This window comes from Pavona decussata, unplaced genomic scaffold (assembly GCF_977016875.1).
Source record: "Pavona decussata unplaced genomic scaffold, jaPavDecu1.1 SCAFFOLD_25, whole genome shotgun sequence".
Classification (NCBI taxonomy): domain Eukaryota; kingdom Metazoa; phylum Cnidaria; class Anthozoa; order Scleractinia; family Agariciidae; genus Pavona; species Pavona decussata.
The window spans coordinates 494,063-505,000 of record NW_028145448.1 but is presented as its reverse complement, the minus strand read 5'-3'; the positions used below and the strand labels follow the sequence as shown (position 1 = coordinate 505,000).

General features: G+C 37.1%; 1 protein-coding gene and 1 long non-coding RNA gene across 6 annotated transcripts in view; both read right to left on the bottom strand.

The window, feature by feature from the left end:
• The window catches only part of LOC146485634 (ras-like protein 1), a 567,471-nt gene that overhangs the window by 201,986 nt on the left and 354,547 nt on the right, over positions 1 to 10,938 (bottom strand). The window lies entirely within an intron of this gene.
• Positions 3,398 to 3,912, bottom strand: LOC146485650 (uncharacterized). Its single transcript, XR_014863331.1, has 2 exons — positions 3,720 to 3,912; positions 3,398 to 3,435 (listed from the first exon to the last, which is right to left on the bottom strand). It is a non-coding gene; the product is annotated as an uncharacterized LOC146485650 (long non-coding RNA).

The window sequence follows — 10,938 nt, the reverse complement described above, 5'->3', positions numbered from 1 at the left end:
TTAGGTCAAGCCCACCGAACAGAATTCTAGTTCCTTCTAAGAGTTCTTTGCAACATTTCCGACCATCACCCCCGTCACTTTTATATGGGAGTACCCCCTACCCTCTTCCGGGTTTTTAAAAATCGCTTAGGTCGGAAAAGGCTCAAATATGCCCCGAGAGGATAAAATTCCCCACTTCAATAAAAACAAATGTGGCTTTGTTATCTATAACAGTGTGCTGATTGGGTTACTGATCTCTGTCAGTGACTCAGCTGGTAGTCGGAACATTGTATAGTACCGTCAACCATGCCCAATACAAATGTGAGGGGTTGGAGGATCCTCTTTTAAAAGTGAAAGGCCTGCTTGTTACACATTTTAACATAAACCGTAAATAAATATTACAATAATATTTTTCGCTAGCATGGTTACAATTCTCTTGCACCCCAAGAAGCCTTCTTGGCAGGTTATTAACACATGTGTTTGAAAGCAGATATGAATTAAGCGATGGATACAAACTGTGCTGACCCTTATGTCATGTGCAGTTATTGAGGATAGAAAGTCCAGGCGGGCGGGGGGGGGGGGGTTGGGGGGTGGGAGGTACTCCCAAAAAAATTGGATAGCGGTGTGCTGCCCGCTTACCAAAACCCTTACCCTATTTATGACCAAAATCTGCGATTTTCCCTACCCTATTTATGACCTGACCAAAAATTTGATACCCAATTTATGACCTGATAGTGTCTGGTTAGCTTCAGTTAAAAACCCCGGCAGCCCAGCGCGTGACAAGCCGTTGCGGCACGCATACAGTTGCTGTTAACATCATGATGAAGAAGTAGCTTCTGCTAAAAAAGAAAAAAAACCGAATTCAATACTAGAGTGCAAAAAATGATATTCTATTTATTACCAAAATGGCTAAAATCGACACCCTATTTATGACCAAAGCGGCCAAAAAAACCACACCCTTTTATGGCTGCACATAACTATATAATCCATATGAGGGCTTCCCCCCCCCCCTCCCCTCTCGGGGTAGAAAGGTAAACATGAACCGATTTGTGCAAATTTTTCCTATTGTTTTTATTGGAATATTTTATTGGAATATTTAGGAAAACATAAATAAAGAAAATGAGCTTTTCTTCTCTAATAGGACGACAATATTTTTTATAACTAGGTCTCTTATCAAGGATTGATAAAATTAAGCTTAAGTGCACACTTTATAAAGGTTAAAATCATCCAATATCAGTCCCTTACCGATTGGAAAACTAATCAGGTGCCATCGAACAGTACATACATGTAAGAAAAGATAACTTCTGGATATTGACGTGCCAAATCCATTCGCGATGAGGGTCTATTTCACAACAACATTTCACTAAACATTTGTAAACAAGCGGCAACGCTGAAATGTGCCGATCTCTCTGGGCCGTCTGAAGCTCGTTCTGATTTCATACATATATTGAATTCAGTTTCTTGCTGCAATTCTTCATTGCAAAATCGTTTCCTGTAATTGACCATTAAGTAGAAATGAAAGTTTACGAACATCTTTCCAGTGTCACTGGAAATAATTTAAAAAACCTTTTAAACCCGGGATTAAAATAAATCCAGAAAAATTCGTATTAAAGTCGCACGTGTTTGCAAAGCAGCGTGGGCAATGAGAACAAGTAGAGATGAAGAAATGCATGCTGGGACGATCGTGCTCAGATAAATCAAAATGGCGTCACGGATGCATGCTTTCATTCAGGTTTGTTTATGTGTACATTTTTGTGAATTTATAATGCGTATTCTGGTTCTGTTATATTGTCATCAACTGAACGGAATATATTTTCTTTTAAACATGTAAACGTTACCACAGGAAGCGTGACAATATTTTTGTAGCTGGGTTTCTGGCATAACGCTGGTATGTTTTTAGCAACGACGGCTGTCGGAGTAAGTGGGATTTGGGGGAATTTAGCCATTGACATACGTTTTTTATTAATAGAGAATGTACATTTTTCATATGATCCCCAGCTCACTGAGAAACTCAAGTCTCGAAGAGAAAATACACTCTGTAAAACAAATTCTACACAGCTGGGAGGATAAACATCGCTAAAACACTGGGCTTAGCCAAACTAATATATAGTACCTCCCTTCTTACCGCATTAATAAAATTATCTTTAATTTTATTTCAGAAGGCAAAATTAAGAAAAGAACTATTATCGCAGAAAAGAAACACGGTCGTAAAACGTTTTGACCCCCCTTTGCCACAATTGACTGTTGCGACAATTGTAAAAATTAAAAAGCAGATAATCAGTGCTTATGAAGGGGGAATGTACAACGACAAGCGGAAGACCTTGAAACTAAGTCGAGTTATTCTGATTTAGATAAAGGACTATCAAAGTGGTTCAAGAAAGTACGAAGCTTTAACGTTCCGGTAAATTGACCGCTATTGGAAGAAAAAGCTCGGTATTTCGCCGAGAAACTCGGCCATGAAAACTTCAAGGCAAGCAGCGGGTTTCTAGACATATTCAAAGGAAGACAAGGCATAGGAAATCAGGTTATCAGCAGAAGAGAGCTGACTGTCTACCCAAATGTAGTCGGGACATGAAGCGAACGTCTCCCAGACATTTGCCGTGGCTTCGATATGGAAGATCGGTTTAATGCTAATGAGACCGGTTTATTGTGGAAAGCTACACCAACACAAACCATGTGTTGTTGAATAATGGGTATGAAAAATCGACCGCAAGATGAAAGCAGGAAATCGGCATATCCTTCTGTTTATTGGAAACTGCACGGCACACGTGTCAATTTTACTGGCCTCAGGAACACAAGCATAATTTTCTTCCCGCCAAACTGTACAAGTAAGCTTCAGCCGGCAGACCGAGAAATAATTCAAAATCTGAAAGTCCACCATCGCCTGGTTGCAATACTTGGCGAGGAGAAGCCTGTCAAAGCAATAGATTTAAAGGACGTTGTCTTTATGATTGCTAAAGCCTGGGACAACGTAAGCCAAAATACAATCAAGAGCTGTTAGAGAAAAGCGAGATCTCCAAACGAAGTGACAGAGACGACACACGACCCATTTGAGTCAGACGAGGAAGTTAAAGAAACAGCAGAAGAATCTAGTCTGTGACAGAGGCAGGCTTGTCCGCCAATACCCATCATTGACGAATGTACCATTCACCCAGTTTGCGAGGCTAGATGAAGAAGTTGTTATCCAAAAGCACCTACCGGGAAAGGATGCGACAGGGGAAGCTTTAGAGGCAGTTCAGCCGGACGAATCTCAGGCTAGCCATGAAGACCAGGTATCAGACACTGACAATGATGAAATATGCGTAATATAAAATCCGACTTTGTGATGTTCTTTCAAGAGCCAAGGGCAAGAGAGGGAGAGTTTCCTTGTTTCCTTTCTATCATGGATGTACCAGAACCAAGTTTACAACAACGAAACGACGATTTGCACAAGGTTTATTGGCATCAACTAGTAAACTGAAAATAACGCAATAACATAAAACGGAATCAAAATGTGGCGAAACATGAACGAATAGCCCAAGCGATAACAAGAATAAGGTAAACACTAGCGGGAACCGGATAAAAGCTAAGTTAAACAACAAATAAAATATAAATTGTGAATATAGTAATTGAATTCTCGATGCGGGACAACCCGCCGACAAAGACCACATAACATGTTAACATAAGATGAAAGACTAAAGCTAGTACGCGTTTTTAGATTAAAATATAACAAAATAAAAAAGGTAAATAAAGAGACTTACATATCGGTCCCACTGTGCCGATGGCCTATAAAGGGCACAAGAATCAAAACGAAGAAACGACAAGAGAGAGACAACCACGAGGCGAACAACGAGAACAATAGATTACTCCTTTTCGGATTGCGAAATAAGATGCTTAATAAATAACAAAACGAAATGAAATGTAACTCGATAATAAACTGTCACGCAAGTGAACGTAACAATGGAGGATGCCTTTTTAAGGTTAGAAGTCAACGAAAAGCGGCAAGCCAAAATTCAAGAATACTTTCGTAAATGACCTATGAACCGTGAACACTATAGTATATAAACATGGAACAGTACGTCGGATGGCTAAATTTTAGTTTTGTATACGTCAAAGAGTATGTACATACAACTTCAGAACTTATATGCACTGCACATACTGTGGAAGGATGTTATGTTGTGTTTCGGTTGTTGCATTTGTGATTCATTTGCCCATTGCAATTAAACAAAATACATACAGTTCAGGTATCAAGTTGTGAAAACTTATTAATTTTATTGATTGCACTTTAAAAAATTAATTGTTAACCATATTCGGATACAGCGATATTTTTGGTTGCTTTTCCGCTAAATCGTAAAATCGGGAGTTCGTTTACAACGATATTCCGATTAAACGATATGATTTTGCTGCCCCTTTGCCATATCGTAAAATCAGGGTTCAAAGTAGAACCAAGAGACTATGAGGTAAGAGCCATACATGCCCCTCTTCCTAAGAAAATTTTTTTCAATCTATTTTTGTTTGCGTTGCTATTTTAATGTCGACATCTTATTGGTCAGTTAGAGTGACGTCATTTAATTTTAAACTCAATGGTGGATTATAATTTCCCAAAATAGCATGGCGCGAACTAAAAAAAGATTGAATATAATTATCATGGGGCACAGGGATTCGCTCTCTTACCTCATAGTCTCTTGGTATAACGCAATGTAGATCTTAAGTAATTAGATGAAATTGACTTATTGAGCCATATGATGTATGGTTTGATGATTTTAGGATTAAAGCTGTACATATTTAAGTGACCCGATCTTTTTCCATAGGGATTTGTCAAGGAACAAAATGCAAACACTGTCTCAGGGGATATTTTCAAATCTGACGTCGTTGAATGAGCTGTAAGCTGTTGGATATAATTTTTTTTTTTAATCGTAACACTAGAAAGGCTTTTTTACAGGCACCTTAGTTGAAAGAAAGAATAGCAGACACGTTGGGGCTGTACCATAGAAAAGCGTGCGGTCGGCAATGAGAAAAGTATAATGATTTGCAGAGAAAGCTTGGTCCATGGGTAAGACGGTAAACTAATCAGTGGTCATACTGTAATGGTATATTTTATTTAATCATGTTGTGTTTGTGAGGCTGATGTGTTTCAGCAACACTATGTTCCAGATTATGATAATTCCTGATGCAATAATAAGTTGTCTCTCGTATATTAATTGATATTTAGGTTAATAACTTGACGAAATTTGCAAGAAAACCTATTGCAGCCTCTATTTCAGAGAAAATTTGTTTTTATAAAGACCGGAGAATACGGCGGTGGGAGGGAGAAAGGGAGCAGGGTGGAGGTTAATTTTTCCTGTAATTCATTTTATCTCATTTTGACTAGTAAGATCCCAGCAATTTTATTGTCAACGTTTATTTGAAAAAAAAAATAATAATAATTTTCCCTGATATTCAACGGTTTTGAAAAATCGTGAAACTGATTACGGATCGTACATGGCTGCATTTAAGAGAACATGCCAGAAGTTTAACGTTGATTTTTGTCATAAGCTCACTGAGTGAAAAGACTTTTTACCACAACTGTTTCTAATCTCGCAATCTGATTGGCTAATTTTTCGTGGTCGATAAGAGTCTAGACAACGCTGCTCGCGTCAATCAGCGCGCGGAAATTTTGACAGTTATTGTAAAAATTTTCTTTGACGTTGATATTGTAGTAAAAAACAAATCGAATGTGGTTTAGCGTTGTCTGTACTCTTATCGACAACGATATTCGTCATCACAGTGGTCAAAATTTGTTGTGGACTCACTCGGCTGCGCCTCGTGAGTCCACAACATTTTGACCACTGTGATGACAAATATCGTTGTCGATAAGAGTACAGACAACGCTAAACCACATTCGATTTGTTAAGTTTACAATGCCTTCTTTTTTGTGTGATTGTTGACATAGCATATTTCAATGGAACAGCCACCGTCTTAGTTTTTAATAGCGAGCACAACCTGGAAGCCCTTGTAAGGTTTTATAGCGTGGAGGAGAAGGAGTTAAACGTCTTTCTCCCCCACCCCCTCCAACCACCTGCCGGCTGCTCGGTAATTTTGGCACTCACACCATATTGCGCTCGCCATTATAATCCAAGCTGACGTCATTTCGACCAGAGAATACGATCTAGACTTTCACATTTGGGGGATAGGAGTTTAAAAACAGTCCATTTGGTGCCGTCAAATAAATTATTTCGACGTATTTTCCCCTCAACGTTTAAGTGTCATATGCTTAATATTAACTTGTTTATAGCAGCTGGTGCAATAACCTCTCCCGCAATCTGTTTGAGTATAAAAGGAAGAAAGCACCGTTTCACATTGACAATACAATGGGATAGATTCACTAGCAACCTTTGTAACCTTTCCAACCTTTCTGTAATTTTTTTTCGTTTATGTTCTCGTGCTCGTTTTGTCCCGCCTCGACTAGCATTTTTGGCCATTTACGGGACAAGCCCCTTATGTAATCTGAATTTAATTTGTAAATAAATTGTTGTCGTTGTTGTTGTCGTGGCATCATTGGTGTCAAAATGAGGGTTCCCTGATAAAGGCTTCTCCTAGCTGATTTAAAATCAGCGGGTAAAAGGAAAAAAACATGGTGTGGCTGGTTGGGGGAGGGGGGGGGGGGGGGAAGGGTTGTAAGAACAAAAGAAAAATTGTTAAATATCAAATAGTTAGAGGTTAAAGATAAATTGAGATTACTTAAATTGAGATTACTGTACCGGTGTAATAACCTCTCCCGCAATCTGTTTGGGTATAAAAGAAAGAAAGAAAGAAAGAAAGAAAGAAAGAAAGAAAGAAAGAAAGAAAGAAAGAAAGAAAGAAAGAAAGAAAGAAAGAAAGAAAGAAAGAAAGAAAGAAAGAAAGAAAGAAAGAAAGAAAGAAAGAAAGAAAGAAAGAAAGAAAGAAAGAAAGAAAGAAAGAAAGAAAGAAAGAAAGAAAGAAAGAAAGAAAGAAAGAAAGAAAGAAAGAAAGAAAGAAAGAAAGAAAGAAAGAAAGAAAGAAAGAAAGAAAGAAAGAAAGAAAGAAAGAAAGAAAGAAAGAAAGAAAGAAAGAAAGAAAGAAAGAAAGAAAGAAAGAAAGAAAGAAAGAAAGAAAGAAAGAAAGAAAGAAAGAAAGAAAGAAAGAAAGAAAGAAAGAAAGAAAGAAAGAAAGAAAGAAAGAAAGAAAGAAAGAAAGAAAGAAAGAAAGCACCCTTTCACATTGACAATACAATCGGATAGATTCACTAGCAACCTCCGTGGCATTATTGGAAAATCAGCGGGTTAAAGGGAAAAAAATGTGTGTGGTTGGCCTGGGGGGTGGGGGGAAGGGGAAGGGTGTAAGAACTATAATCGCATTTTATAGTTGACTTATAATAATCAAAAATATGACACTATCCTGCATTTCATTTCATTATAGCAAATAAACATCTGTTGTTTCCTGAGAAACTAACACATTATCCAACTCACTCGGAAAAGAAACCGCGTAACATTATAAAATCTAATGGAGGCATTGTATATATACAATGTTTGAGAAACGCTGTTTTGATTGACAAGTATAATAGCTAATGGAAACCTGAAAGGTTAGTCACTACCATCAAACGGAAGTGGCTGACGTTTCTTGCGCAAAATGAGCTCATTAACTTTTTTTTGTTGTTAAAATGTTTTGGGGAAAAAGAGCACATCTATTTGCGAGAAGAAATTTTAGTTATTGTTACCCGAGAAAATCGCTTAAAGTTGAAATTTTTATATAATGAAAGGAAGTAAAAGAAAACATAAATAAATAACTCTTAAGAAAATAGAAAAAGTAAAAGAAAAGAAAGAAAAAAAATCAAAAATTAAAAACAAAAGAAAAGAGATTCTTCTGATACTGGAAATTGGGTCAAATGTATTATTTGCTTGAAAATTCAAATATTAAATCGTATTTCGATTTTCGTATTTATGAAAGGGAAAAGACATCGGTATTGGAAAAGGAGGGTAAAACCTGTAGTGCCAGGCAGCGTCTGATTGTTGACTGAAAATTCAAACCTGTGATATAATGAGCCGGACAATAAAACTTCACTTATATTGCGCGGTGTTGTGTGATTTTATGGGGTTGATGTTTTTTAGTTTATCCCGCTGATGCTCCAAACAAACGAGGAGAGGAAATGCAAGCCAGTATAAGAAAACATAGGCGACGCATATAATACATTGTGGGCTTCCTAAAGAATCAACATTGTTATCAATGCGACAATTTTTTTAGCACCAACATTCCGTGCGAATACACATTACGTATTCACATTACTCATATGATGACAATTTACCGATACTACTCCAATGTAGGTAGAATGGATGCCATCAAGCGCTTATTATAAGCGGGTACTTGTCCATGGAAAAGTCCGTTTTTTTCGTCAATCAGGCGATACCCTGGCACCACTTTCCTATTGACCAACTTAACGAATTCTTTTCCTTTAAATAAGGAGAGCGCAGGAAGACCAATTGTCGTCGCTTCTAAAGATTTTCATTGGTTAGGTGTATTTCGAGAGTAATTAAATAGTAAATAAAAATATTCCGTATTTATTGCGTTGTAACTAACACGGCCTCCACATCACCTAATATGTATGGTGTTCATATCATTTGCTTGGAGACAAGAAAAGATTCGTTCAAGATGAATGCACCTCATCAGAAAGTTCGAGGAAAGCTTACTGTAATGAATGTAATGTGTGATGCAAGATACTAGTTTAACTGAAAAAAAAATTGTAACCTCAAAACCTACTTCGCAATCGATTACAAACAATTTTTCAACAAGAAAGAGATTAAAATTGCTCAAAATTTTGATCACCGGAAAACTAAAACCTTTTGTTTTCGGAGAGAAAATATGAGGTTTAGAATGCAAAAAAAGAAAATGCAGATAACATTTTCGTAAAGCCAACAACAGCTAGTAAATTCAAGGAATAAGATTCCGTTTCCTAAAACTTTCTTTAGCTTAAATTTTTAGCTATATCATCCGGGCAAACGAAACTGTATTAGCTTATACAACTATGTCATTAACAATAATAATAAGAGCCAAACAAGCCACAGAACGATCTTCGAATACAGAAGACTACATTAAATGTTTCTGCTTTTAAAAATGTTATCGTAAGATGCCGCTCATAAAACCGCTTGTGTTGTTCAAGGCAAAAACTGTTCATATTTTATTGGGACTCCACAAAGAAAAACGATGTCGTAAAAAGAAAAATTCAAAAACCACAAAAAGCAAGACTACAAGCAGTTGTATTTTTCACAAAAGATAGGGTAGCGTGTTATAAGAGCATGAACTAAAAAAATGGCGCAATCTTAAAATAGAGCTCGACGAAGTTGTAAGAAACGATTACGCAAGCCCTCTATCGGGCTCCGTCCTTGTAATTCACAATTTTATGGTTTGTCCCTTACCACTCGTAATTTTTGTTTTGTCAATTTTTAAACCATCTTTTGATTTTTTTGTTTTTTTTTACTTTTTTTTACACTGATTTTTGGTTTGTTTATTTTTTTTACTATTGTTGTTGGTGTTTGGAAAAATGCATTTCTATTTTTATTTTCACAGAAAAAGTAAACAAATTATAACAGATCAATATACTAACAAAAAATGTCATGTTACAAGAAACAAAAACATTTTTTTTTATTTTTTGTTTGGGAAATTTCATGAACAATCTGGTCATTTTTTTTTCTGTGAGAATGCTCGGCCACCATACCTGAGTCTGTTGAAGCCACTACTTTTAATATGCGTCAAAGATGACGAAAGGTTCAGGACATTATTTCACGAGTGTGGAAGAGATGCTCCTGCCCTACTGACAGCCGACCAAAGTGGACTTTAGAATTCCTAGAACTAAAAGTTGGAGATATAGTTCTTGTGATTCAGCCAGATGCTCCAAGAGGACGTTGGCCATTAGGGCGAATTGTTAAAGTGATGGCCACACCCGAGCAGTTAAAGTTGCGTGTGGAGTGAAGACTGTCCTAAGACTGATTAACAAACATATTCCCATTGGAATTAATAGCTAATTAGTTATTTAGAGCCACACAAGGACTACCTTCCAGAGCGGTAAGGGGGAATATTAAGAAGACGGTAAACGAACTAGAGCGCTCGCGCGCTTAGAAACATTTTGAATTTTCGTGAAGATTTTAATTTTCGTGTGCAAAGTTAGTTTTTGTGAGACGCGTTTTTGGGGGATTTTCTTGAAGGTGTGGTGTCAACCGCGTTACCGTTTTGAAGGTGTTTTTTGGCCGATTACTGTCTGGCTGTTGGTTTTTGTAGAAATTTCCTCAACCGCAAAGTTGAAGAGCAAAGTGTTGCAAATTCACATCGCCTCTCAACTTTTCACGATAAGGAAGAGAATTGAACAAGAAAAAATATATTGTAGGGTGTATGATAGTAACATCTTAACTCGAGCAAAACAAAAAATCGGATCACCAGAACCTCCACAGTTAATTGTTTTTTTTCCCAGTGAGTTGCTGTAAAGAAAGGAAATTCTACATTGTAAATCAATGAAACAATAAGAAGACACGTGTCAAGTGGGATGGGGGAAGCCTTACTACCTGGCTCTAGCTTCAATTTCTAGTGAAACACAGGAGCAGAGTCCAAAGTCAGCGTGCTAGCCGTCGCTTGTAGTTTTTGCTAATGTATGGTTTGCAAAAGATATCGCATCCGTGATCTTAATAACCAAAACTCAAGTATAAAAGCAGCAAAACTTTTCCTATGATGATTGGACGTCGAATGACTAAATTGTTTGCTGACCCTACACAAACGCGCGTTCGCCACAACATGGTCTTCATTTTTGTTTATCAAAAATCAGTACTTAGTACTGCTCAGCCAAACTTCTTTACTGGAAGGATTATGTAAACTTGACTCTAGACCTCGAATTCAATCAAGTGATTCCTTATTGATGTTTTATAGCTCTATTGATAATCATGTGAAAAGAGATAATATTATTATTGTGCTAAAGTGTAATGTTGAGGATTGTTAGAA